Consider the following 20,580-nt stretch of genomic DNA (forward strand, 5'->3'; position numbering starts at 1 on the left):
AAGGGAGACGTCTTCATTTAAAGAAGCACGCCTGTTAGGCGTTGGGTTCCTGCAGCTGCTCAGCAGGGATCCAGAGCCTCACATTCTGCGGTCTCCCATTGTCTATCGACCGCAGAGGAGATTGCTCAGCAGTCTCGGCGTCCCAGACGCTCTGCCCAGACCTGCTCTGTGGGTCTGGCTGTTGCAGCCACCTTTGGGTCAGCAATGGCAATGCAGGCTGCTCAGCAGCAAATCGCTCCAGAGACTAAGTCCGCTCATCGAGCTACTGGGCATGCTCACGAGACGATCTCCCATTGAAGATCGGTAGTCACGTGCTTAGGTCCTTCTCCTGATCTGATTGGTCCATCTCAGAGATCTGGAAGGTCCCGGAAGCGCACGGCTATAAAAAGGTCCACATGGCCGCTCGGTCATGCACTAGTATAGTCTCTAGTTGCTACTGTGTGAATGATGATGGATGCATGAACCTGCGAATGACTCATTAAGATCCCCTTCCTCTAATATTACGAGTGTGTGTAGAGACTTAGCTTTAGAGTCTGCTCCAACCAGTGGCAAGCTACAAGCCACAACAGCATCCGCCACAGTGCTAGCGTCCGACAGTGCGCCTGCTACCGGGCACTGTCGATTAGCGGCAGTGTGTCGCCGCGCTGCAGTCTGCAGCTCCTCTCGGCATCCGCAGTTGCGACGCCGAACGCACGGTAGGTTTAGACAGACTCTGACCCTCTGCCTAGGGCCCAGCTCCTGTGACCACATACCGTGCATGCATTTCTCTGAGGCCTGCGAGTCCAACAGGCTCAGTATTTATGTTAATGCCTTAGGCGTCTCTGTGAAGCCAACAGAGTATGCCCAGCGCACACCGGGTGACGTCCAACCCGCGTGCAACAATACCGCCATATTTAGTGATCGCCATTATCTAGCAGCAGTGTTAACACCTTCTGCACAGTGGACCCCGTGCGGCGAACGCACTTTCCGTTATTTTATATTTAGTGCGTTCCGCCGTCCCTAACATTATACTAGTGCCAGGGTCTGGCTAGTAATGGCGGACCAGCAGCAGCTATTGCAGTACATTCGGCAGCTGGAGGGCAGGTTGGCGACTCTCGAGAGTTCCACCTCAGCTGCGAAGGTTACTGAGGCTGTTGCTCAGGCAGTCGCACAGGCTGTCTCGCGTTTGTCCACGCCTGCGCAGACAGTATTCCGCCTCCCGCTGCCCGATAAATTTTCTGGTGACAGTGCCTCCTGCAGGGGATTCGTGAGCCAGTGCTCTATCCAGCTTGAGTTAGTGGCTGCGCGATTCCCTACAGAACGGGCTAAGGTGGGGTTTATCGCTTCCATTCTGTCGGGCAGGGCGTTGGAGTGGAACAAGCCACTGTGGGAGCGTGGTGACCCTGTGGTTCTGAGCGCTGCTCAGTTTCTAACATCCCTAAAGCAGGTCTTTTTGGGGCCACGGGTTACTGACGACACCTCTCTCCAGCTACTAGCGTTAACACAGAGATCCCTCTCGGTCAGCCAGTACGACGTCCGTTTCCGGACACTGGCTTCCGAGCTGGAATGGCCTGATAAAACCCTCATTCCTGTGTTCTGGAGAGGTTTGGCAGCGCATGTTAAGGATGCTCTACCAGGGAGGTTCCCGTAAGTTTAGAAGAGCTGATCGCCATTTCCACCAGCAAAGAGCTCCGTTTTTCTGAGCGCGGGTTGGAGCGTGCTCAATCCAGACGGAAGGTTAGCTTGGCTCCCAACCTCTTTGAACCCCTAGAACCACCCGAGCCGGAGAGTTTACCTCCAGAGGCCATGGAGGTGTCCCGCGCCGGTCTTAAGACGCGGTCGGCACAAAGCTCCACACGCTCTTACCAGTGTCGACAGTCTGTTCACCTGGCTAACAGGTGTCCACAGCGTCCAAAAAGACGATCGCGTCCACTGGTAATGGGTGGGGGTCTATTCGCTATGGAGACGTTCTTCCCCAAACCGGCGTTCCAAGGGATGCTAGATAGCGGTGTTTCCTCCTGGGAGGTACAGGTCACGGTGGACTCCGGGGCAGAAGGGAACTTTATGTCCTCGTCCTTCGCCCAACAGCACGCTATTCCATTGGTGCCACTTCCACACCCCGTGCCCATCAGGGTGGTCAACGAGTTGACCTTGTCATCCCATATTACCCACCAAACAGTACCCCTTAGGCTCTCAATTCCACCATCTCACCAGGAGACGCTGTCCCTGCTCATTATGCCAGAGGGCATCGATCAGGTGCTCCTCGGGGTTTCCTGGCTCCGCTGCCATTCCCCTCATATGGAGTGGTCATCGGGGAGAATACTGGGATGGAGCAAGGAATGTGTGGGAAGGTGCATGGGGGTCAACGTCCCAAGTAGTCTCTGCGGAGGTGCCTGCGGATCTTTCCGCGCCTCCTACTGGGAATTTAAAGACCGGGGCTCCGGTCGCCCTCGAGTCAGTGCCGCCGGGCAAGACCTTTGTCTCGCCTCACCTGCGGTCCAAGGTTCTTGTGTGGGCACACGCGTCCAGGTTGGGTGGTCACTTTGGTTACAAGCGGACCACAAAACCCCTAGCAAGGTCTTATTGGTGGCCACACAGGGCTTGGGGCACTAAAAAATACATTCAGGCGTGAGCCTCTTGTGCTTGGAGCAGCTCCTCTAAACAGAGATCGGCTGGGTTACTGTATCCCTTGCTGGTGGCAGACCGGGCAATGGAGGTTCGCGACAGTGTGGGTCGCACCCCACATGCCACTCAAGCCTCTAAAGAGAAAATGAAGACGCCTGCCGACACACATCGGCGCCCCACTCCATCTTTTGCTCCTGGCAACTTAGCCATCCCTGACGCCTTCCACGGGTCCCTTCTCAAACCTGTTTACATGTCCCGGTTTTCCGAGTCATCTGCCGGGACATCAGACTTGTCTTCGGACGAGTCTGAGGCCTATGCCTCTGTGGGACACAAGGTGGTACGTGGCAAAAAATGTTTTTGGGTGGATTGGAAGGCGGCTCTAGGAGGGGGGGTAATGTTAGGCGTCGGCTTCCTGCAGCGGCTCAGCAGGGATCCAGAGCCTCACATTCTGCGGTCTCCCATTGTCTATCGACCGCAGAGGAGATTGCTAAGCAGTCTCAGCGTCCCAGACGCTCTGCCCTGACCTGCTCTGTGGGTCTGGCTGTTGCAGCCACCTTTGGGTCAGCAATGGCAATGCAGGCTGCTCAGCAGCAAATCGCTCCAGAGGCCAAGTCCTCTCATCGCGCTACTGGGCATGCTCACGAGACGATCTCCCATTGGAGATCGGGAGTCACGTGCTTAGGTCCTTCTCCTGATCCGATTGGTCCATCTCAGAGATCTGGAAGATCCTGGAAGCGCACGGCTATAAAAGGTCCGCATGACCGCTCGGCCATGCGCTAGTAGTCTCTAGTTGCTACTGTGTGAATGATGATGGACTCATGAACCTGCGAATGGCTCATTAAGATCCCCTTCCTCTGATATTACGAGTGTGTGTAGGGACTTCGCTTTAGAGTCTGCTCCAGCCAGTGGCAAGCTACAAGCCACAACCGCATCCTCCAAAGTGCTAGCGTCGGACAGTGCGCCTGCTACCGGGCATTGTCGATTAGCGGCATTGTCTGTCGCCGCGCTGCAGTCTGCAGCTCCTCTCGGCGTCCGCAGTTGTGACGCCGCACGCACGGTAGGTCTAGACGGACTCTGACCCTCTGCCTAGGGCCCAGCTCCTGTGACCACATACCGTGCATGCACTTCTCTGAGACCTGTGAGTCCAACAGACTCAGTATTTATGTTAATGCCTTAGGCGTCTCTGTGAAGCCAACAGAGTATGCCCAGCGCACACCGGGTGACATCCAACCCACGTGCAATAATACCGCCATATTTAGTGTTTGCCATTATCTAGCAGTCGTATTACTTACAATTTCTCCTTTTGCCTTTCTACCCAGCTAATTCTTTTCTTTTCCATTAGGTCTATATTATCACAATTAAAAACTGACTAGCTGAAACCTGCTAAGCACTATGTAGAAACATTAAGTCTCTTATTCCTTTATGAGTCATCAGTCACTGCAAAAGTCTATGGCAGGGGTAGGGGGGAGCAGCTGGGTCAGGAGCTGAAATGGGGGTGATAAATGCAGGGACAAGAGACTTCCTGTTTCTACATACAGCAGAAAAAAAGAGAAGAATTAGCTGGGTAGAAAGACTAAATGAGCAATAGTAACTGCACACTACTATGTAATATGATGATTGCAATATATTAAGAGGATAAAAACTTTTATAGGAATGCGTCTTACAGAAATACAGTGCACCAGACTTAAGTAGGTAAAACAATATTGATTCTGACATGTCAAATTTAAATACATATCACGTCAACAAGTTCCTAAAATGCCTGATAGATTAACTGAAGTGCCACTGCTTCCTCATGTAACTTGTTTCCCAATTGGATCCCAGAGTAAAAAACAGAGAAATGTGAAAAGATTACAAACAAGCTGCTCAAGTGTTTTCCATGTGACAAAGTAAGGACATTTGGCTGTGAATGAAAAGGAGAAAAACATTTTCCAGTGAACTTCTTCAAGATGTCTTCAAAAGAAGACATTCTGATTAAATTGCTCTACTAAGTTTGAGAGAAAGACATACTAAGCAAGACTGACAGAGTCAGAGAACATATCAAATGACGCTGACAAAGGAGTTTTTTTAGAATTAAAATGTAGGATATGTCAGAGATGCCAGATTGTCGGTTTGTTTCCATATATGTGACCATCTGTCTCTTTTTCCTTTTCCTGAGGCACAGATACTCTAGGGGGAAATGGGTTTGGGAATTGATAGCAAAGAGTTCTAGGAGATCAAACCTATTAGTCTGTAGTTGCCTGGATGGGCGCTAGAACAGCACGCAGAATCTTCTGTTCCGGACAGATGCCTCATGTGTACAGCCTTGCCATCAGTGGGGGATGGTTTAGGCATAAAACTGACCCGACATAACTGAGACATCGAAACCCAACCTTAGGCCACGTTCACACAGTCAGTATTTCACATCAGTAGCTGTAAGCAAAATCCAGGAGTGGGTGATAAATCCAGAAGAGGTGACGTGTTTCTATTCTACTTTTCCTCTGATTGTTCCTCTCCTGGTTTTGGCTTACACATACTGATGTATGAACGTGACCTTATGCTGTGTTTCGACTTGTCATCTGTGGCTGTTAAAGAATGCTCTCCAGCAGTCGTTTAGTCAGGTTTACACACGCTGACCAGAATTCTATGTGGACAAAATGATCGCCAAAGCAATGTTCTCGGCAGCACATCAACTGTTTACACAGACAGGCATATTGCTGCAAGCAAGTTTTTAAGATAACTGAAAAATATCACAGTTTGATCAACGAGCATTTTTCCTCATTTATGGGGGGAGATTGTAGGCATGTTAAATGGTCTGATAGTTGAGAACGAAATATTACTAGGAGCTCCAATTCCCCCATTATTAGCCTGTCTAAAATCAGCATCAGAGTAATAGTGCTCCAGTTTTGGTGGAGAGCGGCCACAAATGAATTGACTCATTACAGTAAAGAAAAGCCAACAGCGCTGAGGACCGACATGCTCTGAACATAGGGTGCATTTATTTCAGCGTAGACGACCTTATTTTCTTCACGGCTCTGTCCACTATTAATAGTGTAGTAGAAACATGTGCACCACTTCTACATTTTTAACTCACTCCATTACTAACGAGAACCTGTCATCAGTTTTGGTCGATATAAGTTACGGCCATCTCCTTTCAGGTCTTATATACAGCATTATATAATGCTGTATGTCTGCCCCCAACCCGACCTGTAAGAGAAGAAAAATAACTTTTATTATACTCACCCGGGGGCGGGGCGGTCCGAGGGGTGTCTCTTCTTGGTCCGGTGCCTCCCATCTTCATGCAAAGCCGCCCTCCTGCTTGCTTCGTGTTGCGCTCCTGCGCAGGCATACGTCTCTACCCTGCTGAGGGCAGAGCAAATTACTGCAGTGCGCAGGCGCTGGGAAAGGTCAGAGAGGCCCGATGCCTGCGCACTGCAGTACCCTAAACAGGGCAGAGAAGTACGCCAGGGGAAGAGCGCAATTCGAGCAGACTGTGTGGATGACGCAGGGCATCATCCACACGAAGCAAGAAGGAGGATGGCATTGCATGAAGATGTGAGGCGCCAGACCAAGAAGAATGAGACCCCTCGGACCGGACTGCCTCACAGGTGAGTATAATAGAAGTTATTTTTCTTCTCTTACAGGTCGGGTTGGGGGCAGATATACAGCATTATAGAATGCTGTATATCAGGCCTGAAAGGTAATGGGCCATAACTTATATCGACCAAAACTATTGACAGGTTCCCTTTAAAAGAAAGAAAAAAAAAAAAAAAAAAAGACCAGGCTTTTGAATATCAGAAGACAAAAAAAGCATTCAGCTACTCTGGATTCCTGAGAATATAGCTGGACACAGAAATCCATACAGAGGCATGGGTGTAGACAACCATTACTATAGGACTGAGCGGTGGCCAAAAGCAATAGAAACGTGATATACAGAAATGTACCCGGAGTTTCTCTGAAGTCCTGCCGAATGTGAAAGGTAACTGCAAACATTTAACTGTACACAGGGGACAATCTTAAATGGAATTGTTGAGATGGGAATATCCCCTTAAAGGGAACCTGTCAGGTCTCCCATGCCCTCCGACCCAGCAGCATTTGCTTATTTATCAGTAAATTCCCTACCTAACCAACCCTGTATAACATTTTTTCTGGTCAAATGACCCGTGGGCATGATAACATAATGTGAATGTGTGGCGGCATCGACACTAATACAAATCTAGCGCATGCACACCGCTCATTTCAGCAGCGTCGCTGCGTCTCTTAAGCCGGGTTTACGCTTCCTGGCACGCACTGCGCATGACCGGAAGTTCGTCAGATTGCTTCCAGTCACGTACACTTCCCGGCTTCAGAGGCGCACTGTACATGTCTGGAAGTTTAGTAGTTAAGGTAGCTTCCGGTCATGCGCAGTGTACATCCAAAGCCGGGAAGCATACACCCAGCTTCAGAGGAGCACTGCGTATGGCCGGAGGTTCAGAAGATCACTTCCAATCATGCACTTTGCATGCCTCTGAAGCAGGGAACAACACATCTGACTTCAGAGACACAGTCATGCTGCCAGAATGAGTGTAGAGCACGTGCTAGATTTGAGTAAGTTGCGATGACGCCGCTTGCGCAAATTATGTTATCACACCCACAGGAGCGTGATAACATGGAAAGAGGGCCGACTAGTCTGGGGCAACTAACACCCCATCGACTAGTCAATGCCCTCACTAGCATAGGAAATGGAGACAATATAAATGCTTTTTTTTTTTTTTTTTTGCCTCATTTGACCAGAAAAACATTATACAGGGCTGGTTAGGCAGGGAATTTACTGCTAAATAACTGAATGCTGCTGGCTTGGAGAGCATCTGCTTCCTTTCTTGTGGATACTTACAAAATTCTTCTTATAACTGATGGTGAGCATGACAAAGTTTTACGGAAATCCAAAAACCTCTATTCAAAAGCTATAAAAAAAATAGTGGTCAGATTGTAATTAACACTATAAATTATTAACAACGCAGCTTATGAAAAGCACAAACATGTGGAATATATGGAGAGAAGTGGTCCCAGGAGACATGAGCCTTTTGTACAAAACGAAAGAAAAGTAAGATATTATCTCTCAAAGAAGCAAATTTCCATTAAAGTGAACCTGTCAGCAGGATTGTGCACAGTAAACTACAGACAGTGTCAGGTTGGCGCTGTTATACTGATTACAATGATACCTGGGGTGATGAACTCCGTCTTGTGGTTGCTGTTTAATCTTTATTTTCAGTTTTGAGTTAATGATATGCTATAAAGATATATTACTCTGGTGAACGCTTTCTTTCATACAAAGTACAGGGAAAGCAATGATTAGCAAAAAGTAAAGATATAGAATGGTAGTCCCGATTTCCTCTTCACCATTAATCACATTTTCCATAAACTTTTTTTTTTGTTTACTATGCAGTACAACGATGGAGACTATTTGTTCCAAGAGTCAATGAAGCTCTACATGAGAAATTCCTTGTTATCTTCTTGAATTACTTTAAACTGTTACACACTTTAAAGGGAATCTGTCACCACTTTTTTGCCATATCATGTTATGATATCATTCAATTGTGTGTCACATAAGGATTCTCTTAGTACTTTTGCTTCCCCCTGACCCCGCACCTTTCATGCATAAATACCTTTTTTATATCGGTTCAGATGTATGTAAACTGCCGCTGTCCGGTCCGCTGGGCGGGGCTTATTCACCTGCTCCCCCCCTCCTGTCTTGCTCTACGCATTTCTTCTTGTGTAGAGCAAGACAGGGAGGGGGGGAGGAGTTGAATAAGCCCCGCCCAGCGGACCGGACAGTGGCAGTTTACATACATCTGAACCGATATAAAAAAGGTATTTATGCATGAAAGGTGCGGGGTCAGGGGGAAGCAAAAGTACTAAGAGAATTCTTATGTGACACACAATTGAATATCATTAAATGATATCTCAAAAAAGGGGTGACAGATTCCCTTTAAAGGAGAATCTGTCAGTATGATCAACCCTCCTAATCCGTCTATATGAACATGAATAAAATTATACATCGATATCTAATCTGAGGTATTATTCCAGAGGTTTTCATGTTATTTCTTCTATGTAAATGAACTGTTAAAATCAATGGGCAGGACATAGATCTCCCTTAGAATCAGGGATAATTGTAAATGGAAGTAGCCATTACCAGTGTGAGACATGTAATGACTGATAGTTTGCTCTTCTGATCTACATGTCTCATACTAGTAAATCTTTCATTTAAATAAGCTCTGGAGGCAGATTCTCAGGGAGTTCTACAGTGTCATGTAAATGTTTGGGCACCAATGGTTAAAATTACTGTTATTGTGAACAGCTAAGAAAGTTGAAGATGAAATGATCTCTAAAAGGTCTTAAGTTAAAGATGACACATTTCCTGTGTATTTCAGGCCAAAAAAATTGAAATTTTTTTAGATTTAAAAAATTACAAAAAGGAAAATGGGCTGATAAAATTTGGGCTCCCTTGGAGATTTGTGTGCGCAGATAACTTTGACCAAGGTTTCAGACCTTAATTAACCTGTTAGGGTTATGACTTGTTCACTATCATCATTCGGAAAGGCCAAGTGATACAAATTTCCCAGCTTTATAAAATCCTAGCCTCCTCTAACCTTGTGCCAAAAAACAGCAGCCTTGGTTTCTTCTAAGCCTCTGCCCAGCACTCTGAAAATGAAAATGGAGGAGGTCCACAAAGCAGAAGGCTATAAGAAGATAGCAAAGCGTTTTCAAGTTGCCCTTTCCTTAGCTCGCAATGTAATTAAGAAAGGGCAGTTAATAGGAACAGTGGAGGTCAAGATAAGGTCTGGAAGACCAAACAAAATTTCAGTGAGAGCTGCTGGCAAATCAGAACCCTTGTTTGACTGCAAAAGACCTTCAGAAAAATTTAGCAGACTCTGCAGAAATGTGGCCTTCATGGAAGAGTCATCAGAAGAAAACCTCTCCTGCGTCTTCACCATAAAATTTAACATCAGAAGTAAAGCAAAAGAACATGAAAACAAGCCTGATGCATTTTGGAACCAAGTCCTGTGGTCCGGTGAGGTTAAAATCATGTTACTCAGACAACCCCATTAAACTTAACTTACACTTGAAAGAGGGGTTCATATGGATTCATTTTTCTTAAGAGGGTTTTTTGCAAATTTTTACATAAGGTATCCATTCAAATGAATGTAGCTGATGATCTACAGTACCAGAGAACTTTCTTGGCTCAGTCATACTGCTTACATCAAACCACAGCTGGCAGCTGATCTTTGCAGGTACCAGGTGTCTCTTCCTTCCTTCCTCCCCATCCTTTCATGGACTCATACTGATGACCTATTTTAAACACAGGTCATCAACATCTAAAACCCCTTTAATGATAGGTGCAAGGAAGAGGAGGTCAAGGCTCTATGAGATTGCAAATTTGGATTGTTGATATTGCGTTGTGTGCGAACATGTTCACAAATTAGGTCAAGGTTATTGTCAAAGCGACCTTATTAGGAGTCAAAGTAATGGAGGTCTGAAGTCCATCAGAGCCGCTCTTATTTCATAGCGGGATCTCCATCCTTAACATCATCTGTAGATTATGAGTGCATGCTATTTTCAGTTGAAGTAATGAGCATGATTATTTTTGATGGAAAAAAAAAAAAGCAAACATTGTTCCAAGAGTGGGATGTTTTCATGCGTCATGTTCACATAGAATCATTCAAGTGCTGCTTTTACCATTTGATTATTCCACACTGGTTTCCAATCTCACTGGTCAGGAGATATAGAGAAAGAATGTTGCGGTTACCTAGCAGTAACCTCCAAGGACCTCCCAGGAGAGATTAGACTATAGATTACTTTAAATACCAAAAGTATTACTTTATATTCCAATATTTGTTCAAGCTGATCACACAGATAATTTGTTAAAAGATGTAGTTACTTTAGCAAATCAAACAGAAAATGTCTGGGTTGCTGGATGACTAGCATCCAGAGATGGAGCCCAAATCGATTTCCAGGGCCACTTGAGTAATGTGTGGTTGTTGGACATGAGCCCTGAGAACCACCTCTTACCTGACGTCATCCACGGTAATTTTTTTTTTTTGATTACCCGGCCATCGCTGTGGAATATGAGGTTGCAACGGGCCAGCTAACCTACAGAATCACAACCTCCACTAACAATATGAGAATTGTTGGATGGAGTCCGACACTCTGCTACAGACATATGCAAGCAATGTTTAGAGTAGAACAGTTCATCTCTATACATGGTATCATTCACATAAATGGGAGATAAACTGCAGAACTCAACAGCAGCCACTAAACAAACGATAAAATGAGCTGCACTCTTCTGCTCCATACATCGCTTACATCCGGCCGCTGATGGAGCAGACACACAGAGGTCATCCATATACAAGTCCAGGACAACCACTTTCATACAGATAAGGCTATCCACCCACTAGCTATTGATGTCATACATAACGACAAAAGAATACAGCAGCACTTTGTAAGTAAACACTGAATACGGTATATAAAATCTGCATTGCATCACTGCCACATAGAGTATACCTCTAAAATGAAGGTACATAGTGCATAATCTGGCCAATTCATGAGAGCCCACCAGCCATAACAAAGAGTACCTATCACTGTTAGCACCCTAAACCTAATATTTATCAAACATGTCTCTCTCATGCTACCCAAGTCTAAGGTAGAATCCAGCACCAATTAAAAACAGCTGTAGGGCTCATTCAGACGTCCATGAAACTTGGTCTGATCACAGACCCACAATCTACAGACTGGCCATGCATGGGTCAGCTCAGCAGCCTTTATACACATATGAAGCTGCCAAGTTCTGATCAGGAGACCCATAGCCAGCCCAAGGATTGCGGTTAGCGCTCGGATCATGTTTCACAGAAGTCTGAATGAGCCCTAAGGCTTGTAGGAAGACTGCTAAGCAAAATATGGAGGCAGTTACCAATAGTATACTACAAAAAAAAAAAAAAAAAAAACTAAGCAGCACCTCCTAACAGAATGAAGCAATATAATACATTGATCAACACAATCAAAAGGCTAAGCATTACATTGGGTTTGTAGGAGCTTTTCTAGAAGAATTACATGTGTTCTTCTATAGAATATCATGACATGCCATTTACCCATAATATCCTTTGAACTTTTTACCCATCAAATTGGGATGCCATCAACAAAATTGTCACAAATTCAGCACGACAAGAAAAAACAAAAAAACAATAAAATGACCCACACCAACAAACAAAAAACTTGTAAAAGTGCAAAATAGTAAAACACCATTGACAAATGTAATCTAGATTTATACAGCATAAGCCTTTGACAACCCCAGGAACTGAACGGATAAACCAGAGAAGTCGCCAGGTGAAATAAAGGAATCTGAAAATCACTAAAAAGTTAGAACAGAGCTGGCAAGCTCCCTGAATGTGCAACACACCTCGACGAAACATTGCATGCTTCATACTGTCGTATAACCCCTCTAGCAGGAGCCGTTTACATACATTTCAGCACAGCGTATAGAGGTAGAAGGACAAGTTAGGGAATGCTTTCTATAAAGGCATCTGATATTTTATTAAACAGGTGAAAAAATTGAACTATTTTCATCAGCATGCTGAGTCAGATTTATATTACTCTTTGGTCACTGTGTCTCACACTCAACATGGACCAGAGGAAACGAAGGAAAGAGTTGTCTCAGGAGATTAGAAAGAAAAATATAGACAAACATGTTAAAGGTAAAAGTTATTAATTAAGACCATCTCCAAACAGCTTGATGTTCCTATGACTACAGCTGCACATAATGTTCAGAAATGTAAGATCCATGGGACTATAGCCAACCTCCCTGGATGTGGCCGTAGGAGGAAAATTGATGACAAATCAGAGAGACTGATAATACGAATGTTAACAAAAGAGCCCAGAAAAACTTCTACACAGATTAAAGATGAACTTCAAGCTCAAGTAACATCAGGGTCAGATCACACCATGAGCCCAAGTGGACGACCAAGGAGGACACAATTGTTGAAAGAAAAAAAAAAAAAAAATCATAAAAAAGCCAGACTGCAATTTGCCAAACTACATGTTAACAAGCCACAAAACTTCTGGGAGAATGTCCTATGGACAGATGAGACAAAAATGGAACTTTTTGACAAGACGCATCAGCTCTATGTTCACAGATGGAAAAATGAAGCATATCAAGAAAAGAACACTGTCCCTACTGTGAAACATGGAGGAGGCTCTGTTATGTTCTGAGGCTGCTTTGCTGCATCTGGCACAGGGTGTCTAGAATCTGTGAAGGGTACAATGAAATGTCAAGACTATTAAGGGATTCTAGAGAGAAATGTGCTGCACAGTGTCAGAAAGCTTGGTCTCAGTTGCAGGTCATGGGTCTTGCAACAGGATAATGACCCAAAACACAGTTAAAAACACACAAGAGAGGCCAAGAGGAAGACATTGGACAATTCTGAAGTGGCCTTCTATGAGCCCTGACCTAATTCCTATTGAGCATCTTTGGAAAGAGCTGAAACATGCCATCTGGAAAAGGCAACTGTCACAGGGCTACTGCAACAGAACAGAGCCAGAAGACCGCAGTGTCTGATGGCTCCTGCTTTGCCACTGAGAAGAAGCACTTCTCCGATGTATTAAAGTTGTTTGTTTTCTTTCAGCAGGACAGGGGTTAATCAGACATGTGGAAATTCCTGCTTTCAGCTGTGCTTGGTTAACCACTCCTCTCTCCCAGGGCTGTGGAGTCGGAGTCGGAGTTAGTTTTGGTTGGAGTCGGAGTCGGTAGAAATGTACCGACTCCAGCTTTAAAAAAAATGTATTAATATTTCATAATTGAACTTTCATATGAATTTTATAAATGTTACTCAAATATATATGTTCTATCAAACTATGAACAACAGTGATAAGCAGTTCTGCTGGAGATAGAGACATTTCTTACTTCTTGTGTGTCACTGTTCTCCACTGCCCTTATCTAATCTTATACTTGGTTAACCTCATGCTGCCCCAACCCCCCTACTTACAATGTATGAAACTGAAAGTGAAAATGTGTTGCAAATTCTTAGTAGTAAAGCTCCTCCTCTAAACTAGATCATACTAGGTGTGCGTCTTCCAAGCATCTCACAGCTGCCTGCTACTCAGAAGAGGAAGACTGTAAGAAGTATTATCCTTTCAACAAACTTTGCATCAGTTAACTGTGAGTACATGAGGAATAATAACAGTATTACTGACCACTATATCAGTTGTACGACCTGGCAATAATTTTGTACAATTGTTTTTAGGAAAAACAATTGTCATTTGGATTGTGAATGCAGAATTAAAAACCTGAGAATGTCAAAGAAGCATCACATTAAATCAGCTGTATTTGAACATTTCACCATCACTCAAGATAGAAAACATTATGTCTGTCAGTGTATGACAAATGATCCAGACGAAAACAAATGCTGTGAAGCCAAGATGAGTGCATATTCAGGCAAAGATAAAAATGCTCCTACCAGAGCTTCTAATCTAAAGAGACATTTACAGCGCTTTCATCCAGAAGTACTGAAAGCAGTGGATGAGAAAGACTGCATCCAAACCAATGAACCAGTGCCCAGCTCTTCCAGCCAAACAAAGGAGCAGAGAACTTTGCAGCCATCAGTTGCAAGATATTTTGTCAGTGACAAAGTTACTGTGACAATGACAGTAAATACATTTAAAAATCAGATCATAGAGCTTGTTGTAAAGGATAGTGTGCCTATTTCATTATTTTCACGACCAGCTTTTATGTGTCTGAATGGGGAAATGGCCCGCAAGCTTGGTGTTTCTCTGGAGAGTATTAGAAAATTAGTAATCGAAGAAGCTGGTGTGCTTCGGTACACGGTAGCGCCTCTCTTCCCCAGGTGGGGGAAGGGGACAGACGCAGAGCTTGAGCTAGCAGACAGGGCAAGGGCAGAGACCCCGGAATCCTCGCCATCTGAAGTATCCCGGGGAACAGGGCGAGTTAAGGTGCCCCCTAGTGTTAGGGCCAGGAAAGGTGCCCCTGGTCCCAGTTTACTCGCCAGTCCAATCGTGACAGCAACCTTCAAACACAAGACAACTGGAGCAGTTTGCTCTTGAGGAGTGGGCCAAAATACCTGTCGAGAGGTGCAGAAGTCTCATTGACAGTTACAGGAATCATTTGATTGCAGTGATTGCCTCAAAAGGTTGTGCAACAAAATATTAAGCTAAGGGTACCATCATTTCTGTCCAGGCCTATTTCATCAGTTTTATTTTTTTTTTTAAATTCCGTGGAAGCATGGTTGTAAAGCAATGTCTGACTTTCACTTGTTCATTTTCATAGATTTTTGATTTATTATTACTTTTGTCAGATTCAAGATATTTCTGTCACCATTGTGGGTTTTCTGTCATTAAACGAGGGGTACCAACAATTTTGACCACGTGTGTATAACCTAGGCATACTACAGGAGTAAGGTCCGGATTCTTTTTTGCTTCGGTCTGGATTATTTGTTAATTGTGATGACAAGTAAAGGCGGAAATCCTCAGTGTATGAACAAACCCTAAAAGTACCTTATAATTGTGTATTATAAGTGCAGCATTTTCTAAGTATGCAGCCTGTATGGAACATTAAAATACGGAGAAAAATATAGAAACCGAGTCTGCTAGCAGCAGAGGGCAATAATGCGGCATTATGTACTGTAACAGCAGACGCTTTGTGACACTGTACAAACTTTGCAGTGTATAATATCACTGGTTTACAATCACTGACACATCTGCATGCCTTTTTTTATTCAGCTGAAATAACACATCTGCTTATGCAGCAATCCTCGCTCACTACAATCCAGCCCTTGCAAAATGCGGAACACCAGGACTGAATGCTACATACAGAACAGCACCAAAGACAAAGACAGCTCCCTGGATAACTCCGAAATCCGCTGCCTGAAATAAACTGCATGGCTTTCAAATACCATTCCGGGAGCCCCTCTTCAATGTCACAATATGGAAGAGTAGAATGCCTGGACCAGCAAACAGGAACAGCCAAGCATTACTCCAGAAAGACATCCTCCATGCATACACGGCCGGCGTAGGACCGGGCCTCCCCTAAATAAACACTGAGCATTGGGGAAAGTCAGGAGGATGTGATTATCTGCTATGTCCCATAACATATGGCCTTGTGAGCAGCATGAACAGATCACAAGCGCAAGGAGCACGTATACAGAAGGAATGGTTATTGGGGGATTAGAAAAAAATAGAACCCGACACATTTGCCCACACTTACAGCAATATTATCATAGGCAGGAGCCTAAACAAAAGAAGGTCAACTGTAGACAAAACAAGAGACAATCACAGTATATACAAAAACCCACAGCTACTCGTGTGACATTCCTCCCATTATTGGAGATCGATTTGCTCCAGAAAGGTACGATGCTTATTTGTACCAGACCGCAACCGAGGAGAAGATGAGGGGCAGATGGTAGCAGGTCCATAGGAAATGAGAGCCCTGCACATTATTACCCACCACCAAGATTAACCGCGGGGGTGCCATATAAGTTAATGGGCCATGGCCTGGCACACTGATATACAGCTATTGTTTCCACGCTAAAGCAAGCAGTCAGATATTCGGATAATATGTGCCACAAAGTACAAAGGAGGTCTGTGATGGCTTTTCTAAGAGGTCCATTTGCTGGGAGAGCGATAGGCGGGACTTGGGAAATGACATCCCATAGAACAGACCTCACATCATGTCAACAATCACAACACTTCCCTCAGCACAAACAAACAAAAGCAATAACAAAAGGCATGCGGGGAACAATAAGAGAAAGTCCTGGACCACCGGCCGCACACTGGTCACGAGCCACCAGCAATGTCATGGTCCTAAAATGAGGGGAGACAACAAGCAATGCCAGCAGGCACCAGGGTAATGCCCTAAATAATGCCCAGCACAAGCAGTAAATCACTGCACACAAATAGAGAGTGGCATTATCCGTATCAGAACGCCTGAACCAGCTGCAGACACAGCACCATTACATAACATTCCTCCCAACACTGGGGAGGGGGATGATGGGGTGATCAGAAGGCACTCCTACACAGCAGGGCATCTCTGGACGACTCCCTGACGGGGCATCTCCTTAAATGTTCATGCCAGGGCATCTCCATAAGTGTCCCTAACAGTGCAACTCTGGGCATCATCTCTATAAGTGTCCCTGGCAGTGCCACGGCATCTCTACACATCTCCATGGAAGGGCATCTCTATTCATGTCCATACTATGGCATCTCTGAATGTCTCCCTGGCAGTGCATCTCTCCATGTATCCAGTGGCTTTCTGGGGGTCTCCCTTGCAGTGCATCTCTCTATGTATCCAGTGGCTTTCTGGGGGTCTCCCTGGCGATGCATCTCTCTATGTATCCAGTGGCTTTCTGGGGGTCTCCCTGGCAGTGCATCTATGTATCCAGTGGCTTTCTGGGGGTCTCCCTGGCAGTGCATCTCTCTATGTATCCAGTGGCTTTCTGGGGGTCTCCCTGGCAGTGCATCTATGTATCCAGTGGCTTTCTGGGGGTCTCCCTGGCAGTGCATCTCTCTATGTATCCAGTGGCTTTCTGGGGGTCTCCCTGGCGATGCATCTCTCTATGTATCCAGTGGCTTTCTGGGGGTCTCCCTGGCAGTGCATCTATGCATCCAGTGGCTTTCTGGGGGTCTCCCTGGCAGTGCATCTATGTATCCAGTGGCTTTCTGGGGGTCTCCCTGGCAGTGCATCTCTCTATGTATCCAGTGGCTTTCTGGGGTCTCTCTGGCAGTGCATCTATGTATCCAGTGGCTTTCTGGGGGTCTCCCTGGCGATGCATCTATGTATCCAGTGGCTTTCTGGGGGTCTCCCTGGCAGTGCATCTCTCTATGTATCCAGTGGCTTTCTGGGGGTCTCCATGGCAGTGCATCTATGTATCCAGTGGCTTTCTAGGGGTCTCCCTGGCAGTGCATCTCTCTTTGTATCCAGTGGCTTTCTGGGGGTCTCCCTGGCAGTGCATCTATGTATCCAGTGGCTTTCTGGGGGTCTCCCTGGCAGTGCATCTCTCTATGAATCCAGTGGCTTTCTGGGGGTCTCCCTGGCAGTGCATCTCTCTATGAATCCAGTGGCTTTCTGGGGGTCTCCCTGGCAGTGCATCTCTCTATGTATCCAGTAGCTTTCTGGGGGTCTCCCTGGCAGTGCATCTATGTATCCAGTGGCTTTCTAGGGGTCTCCCTGGCAGTGCATCTCTCTATGTATCCAGTGGCTTTCTGGGGGTCTCCCTGGCAGTGCATCTCTCTATGTATCCAGTGGCTTTCTGGGGGTCTCCCTGGCAGTGCATCTATGTATCCAGTGGCTTTCTGGGGGTCCCCCTGGCAGTGCATCTCTCTATGAATCCAGTGGCTTTCTGGGGGTCTCCCTGGCAGTGCATCTCTCTATGTATCCAGTGGCTTTCTGGGGGTCTCCCTGGCAGTGCATCTCTCTATGTATCCAGTGGCTTTCTGGGGGTCTCCCTGGCAGTGCATCTATGTATCCAGTGGCTTTCTGGGGGTCTCCCTGGCAGTGCATCTATGTATCCAGTGGCTTTCTGGGGGTCCCCCTGGCAGTGCATCTCTCTATGAAACCAGTGGCTTTCTGGGGGTCTCCCTGGTAGTGCATCTCTCTATGTATCCAGTGGCTTTCTGGGGGTCTCCCTGGCAGTGCATCTCTCTATGAATCCAGTGGCTTTCTGGGGGTCTCCCTGGCAGTGCATCTATGTATCCAGTGGCTTTCTGGGGGTCTCCCTGGCAGTGCATCTATGTATCCAGTGGCTTTCTGGGGGTCTCCCTGGCAGTGCATCTCTCTATGAATCCAGTGGCTTTCTGGGGGTCTCCCTGGCAGTGCATCTCTCTATGAATCCAGTGGCTTTCTGGGGGTCTCCCTGGCAGTGCATCTCTCTATGAATCCAGTGGCTTTCTGGGGGTCTCCCTGGCAGTGCATCTCTCTATGTATCCAGTGGCTTTCTGGGGGTCTCCCTAGCAGTGCATCTATGTATCCAGTGGCTTTCTGGGGGTCTCCCTGGCAGTGCATCTCTCTATGAATCCAGTGGCTTTCTGGGGGTCTCCCTGGCAGTGCATCACTCTATGAATCCAGTGGCTTTCTGGGGGTCTCCCTGGCAGTGCATCTCTCTATGAATCCAGTGGCTTTCTGGGGGTCTCCCTGGCACTGCATCTCTCTATGTATCCAGTAGCTTTCTGGGGGTCTCCCTGGCAGTGCATCTATGTATCCAGTGGCTTTCTAGGGGTCTCCCTGGCAGTGCATCTATGTATGTATCCAGTGGCTTTCTGGGGGTCTCCCTGGCAGTGCATCTCTCTATGTATCCAGTGGCTTTCTGGGGGTCTCCCTGGCAGTGCATCTATGTATCCAGTGGCTTTCTGGGGGTCCCCCTGGCAGTGCATCTCTCTATGAATCCAGTGGCTTTCTGGGGGTCTCCCTGGCAGTGCATCTCTCTATGTATCCAGTGGCTTTCTGGGGGTCTCCCTGGCAGTGCATCTCTCTATGAATCCAGTGGCTTTCTGGGGGTCTCCCTGGCAGTGCATCTATGTATCCAGTGGCTTTCTGGGGGTCTCCCTGGCAGTGCATCTCTCTATGAATCCAGTGGCTTTCTGGGGGTCTCCCTGGCAGTGCATCTCTCTATGTATCCAGTAGCTTTCTGGGGGTCTCCCTGGCAGTGCATCTATGTATCCAGTGGCTTTCTAGGGGTCTCCCTGGCAGTGCATCTCTCTATGTATCCAGTGGCTTTCTGGGGGTCTCCCTGGCAGTGCATCTCTCTATGTATCCAGTGGCTTTCTGGGGGTCTCCCTGGCAGTGCATCTATGTATCCAGTGGCTTTCTGGGGGTCCCCCTGGCAGTGCATCTCTCTATGAATCCAGTGGCTTTCTGGGGGTCTCCCTGGCAGTGCATCTCTCTATGAATCCAGTGGCTTTCTGGGGGTCTCCCTGGCAGTGCATCTCTCTATGAATCCAGTGGCTTTCTGGGGGTCTCCCTGGCAGTGCATCTATGTATCCAGTGGCTTTCTGGGGGTCTCCCTGGCAGTGCATCTCTCTATGAATCCAGTGGCTTTCTGGGGGTCTCCCTGGCAGTGCATCTCTCTATGAATCCAGTGGCTTTCTGGGGGTCTCCCTGGCAGTGCATCTCTCTATGAATCCAGTGGCTTTCTGGGGGTCTCCCTGGCAGTGCATCTCTCTATGAATCCAGTGGCTTTCTGGGGGTCTCCCTGGCAGTGCATCTCTCTATGAATCCAGTGGCTTTCTGGGGGTCTCCCTGGCAGTGCATCTCTCTATGTATCCAGTGGCTTTCTGGGGGTCTCCCTGGCAGTGCATCTATGTATCCAGTGGCTTTCTGGGGGTCCCCCTGGCAGTGCATCTCTCTATGAATCCAGTGGCTTTCTGGGGGTCTCCCTGGCAGTGCATCTCTCTATGTATCCAGTGGCTTTCTGGGGGTCTCCCTGGCAGTGCATCTCTCTATGAATCCAGTGGCTTTCTGGGGGTCTCCCTGGCAGTGCATCTATGTATCCAGTGGCTTTCTGGGGGTCTCCCTGGCAGTGCATCTATGTATCCAGTGGCTTTCTGGGGGTCTCCCTGGCAGTGCATCTCTCTATGAATCCAGTGGCTTTCTGGGGGTCTCCCTGGCAGTGCATCTCTCTATGAATCCAGTGGCTTTCTGGGGGTCTCCCTGGCAGTGCATCTCTCTATGAATCCAGTGGCTTTCTGGGGGTCTCCCTGGCAGTGCATCTCTCTATGAATCCAGTGGCTTTCTGGGGGTCTCCCTGGCAGTGCATCTCTCTATGAATCCAGTGGCTTTCTGGGGGTCTCCCTGGCAGTGCATCTCTCTATGAATCCAGTGGCTTTCTGGGGGTCTCCCTGGCAGTGCATCTCTCTATGTATCCAGTGGCTTTCTGGGGGTCTCCCTGGCAGTGCATCTCTCTATGAATCCAGTGGCTTTCTGGGGGTCTCCCTGGCAGTGCATCTCTCTATGAATCCAGTGGC

General features: G+C 46.8%; 1 protein-coding gene across 5 annotated transcripts in view; it reads right to left on the reverse strand.

Moving 5' to 3' along the window:
• Positions 1–20,580, reverse strand: part of DOCK4 (dedicator of cytokinesis 4) — a 505,372-nt gene that overhangs the window by 483,816 nt on the left and 976 nt on the right. The gene's annotated exons all lie outside the window — the stretch shown is intronic.

Source organism: Dendrobates tinctorius, unplaced genomic scaffold (assembly GCF_039654945.1).
Source record: "Dendrobates tinctorius isolate UK_male_01 unplaced genomic scaffold, ASM3965494v1 ptg000035l, whole genome shotgun sequence".
Classification (NCBI taxonomy): domain Eukaryota; kingdom Metazoa; phylum Chordata; class Amphibia; order Anura; family Dendrobatidae; genus Dendrobates; species Dendrobates tinctorius.